Below are 1,869 nucleotides of genomic sequence, written 5' to 3'. Positions count from 1 at the left end.
GTTTAGGGGAGGGAACCCTGTTCTTAATCTTTCAAGTCCTTGCTGATATGTAACTAGAATATACCCTCCCTACGTTGGACACAACTTAACAGGTGCAGCGTTAGATTATAATACAACAATTTACAGGGGTTTAGGGCAGGGGAACTCTGGTGTTCTTAATCTTTCAGATCCTCGCTGATCAGTAACTAGGATTGCCTTTCCTGCACTGGACCCAACTTAGTAGGTAAAGCTTTGGATTCTAGTACATATTTCTCAAAGGGGTTTAGGGCAAGGGAACTCTGGTGTTCTTAATCTTTCAGGTCCTCGCTGATCAGTAACTAGGATTGCCTTTCCTGCACTGGACCCAACTTAGTAGGTACAGCTTTGGATTCTAGTACATATTTCTCAAAGGGGTTTAGGGCAAGGGAACTCTGGTGTTCTTAATCTTTCAGGTATCCAGTCCTCGATGATGTGTAACTAGAAAATGCCTTCCCTACGCTGGACACAACTTAGCAGGTGCAGCATTATCTTCCAACATTTTAAAGGGGTTTAGGGCAGGGGAACTCTTCTTAATCTTTCAGATCCTCGCTGAACAGTAGCTGGGCTTCGCCTTCCCTACGCTGGACACCACTTAGCAGGTGCTACAAATTTTTCAAGGGGTTTAGGCAGGGGAGGGAACTTCTTAATCTTTCAGGTATCCAGTCCTCGCTGTGAAAGTGACCCACTTCCCTTACCTACGCCGGACATTTTGAACAGGTGCTAAAATAACTAGCATTTACTAATCGTTAAAGAATGATAAGGTGGGGGGAGTGGTTGTAGTGTTTTAGGTCCCTCGATCCCTGATGACACCAGTGATAGACGCTGCGTTCAGGACCATTTACACTGCACATTTGTAAGCTTTCTGTAAGATTGTTGTTAGCCAAAGTAAAGTAAACTAGCTTGTGTATCAGTATTAGTCAGTGAGCAAGGCCAACAATCTTAGTTAAGGAAATGCATCTTTCAGAAGTACAGTTATATATTGTCGGGGAGCTAATAACACTGCTTTCATTAACGTCTTGAGGTCTTTCTCTGAACTACAGAGGGTTTTGTTCAGATGCAGTCTCATTGAGTGGTGTATATGACTAAATGTGTCTATGTGAGTGAATGAAATGTGTTTCTGGCCCAACTGCTTTTTGCTCATAAATTGCTTCGGGTGAGGTGTTTTGTTGGAATCTTGAGGTTTTGAAGGTTTTCTGTTGCTGAAGAATACAGTGAGCATCTGATTGGTTGATTTTTTTTTCTGGAAGACTGTACATGCTTTGTTTAGATGATAAAGTTGGCTTTTCTTTTACTGGGAGAACAGTTGCTGTTATCTCAGGTTTTGCTTTTGCCTTTATATAATTGTGTATATAAAAAAAAAAGCAAAAGATGCTGGTGGTTGGCACTCCTGGTTTCCAGGACGGGGTTCAAATCCCTGTGGTATCTCAATGCTTTGTTATTGCTCAGGTGAGGCAGAGGGACTGGAATGGAGTTCCAGAGGGTGGGGGTAGAGTGACAGAAGGTCTGCCCTGCCAATGGTGAAGCAGGCTGGAGCCCACTGAGCGCAAGGAGCGGGCAGCTTGGTAGGGTGTCAGAAGGTCGCTGGCTGCAAAGTTCTGGATGATCTGCAACCTGTAGAGGAAGGAGTTTGGGAGGCCGACAATCAGGGAGATTGCGTAGTCAAGCCTGGATATTATGAATGCGTGTATGAGGGTCTCGGTGGGCCTGCGGTGTGAGACGGTGGCGGAGCCGGGGGAAGGTAGAGCGGGTCATGGGACGTGGTGTAGAAAGAATAGATGAGGGTCAAACAAGACTCTTAAGGTTCCGGACTGTCTTAGTAAGGTGGAGCGTGCACAAGTAGGGGAGGCCATA

At 45.2% G+C, this 1,869-nt stretch overlaps 1 long non-coding RNA gene across 1 annotated transcript; it reads left to right on the top strand.

Moving 5' to 3' along the window:
• The first annotated feature begins 6 nt into the window (after positions 1-6).
• Positions 7-1,636, top strand: LOC121851418. Its single transcript, XR_006085898.1, has 2 exons — positions 7-299; positions 432-1,636. It is a non-coding gene; the product is annotated as an uncharacterized LOC121851418 (long non-coding RNA).
• The last annotated feature ends 233 nt before the right edge of the window (positions 1,637-1,869 follow it).

Source organism: Callorhinchus milii, unplaced genomic scaffold (assembly GCF_018977255.1).
Source record: "Callorhinchus milii isolate IMCB2004 unplaced genomic scaffold, IMCB_Cmil_1.0 Scaffold37, whole genome shotgun sequence".
Classification (NCBI taxonomy): Eukaryota; Metazoa; Chordata; class Chondrichthyes; order Chimaeriformes; family Callorhinchidae; genus Callorhinchus; species Callorhinchus milii.
This window is presented reverse-complemented; position numbering and strand designations above follow the sequence as displayed.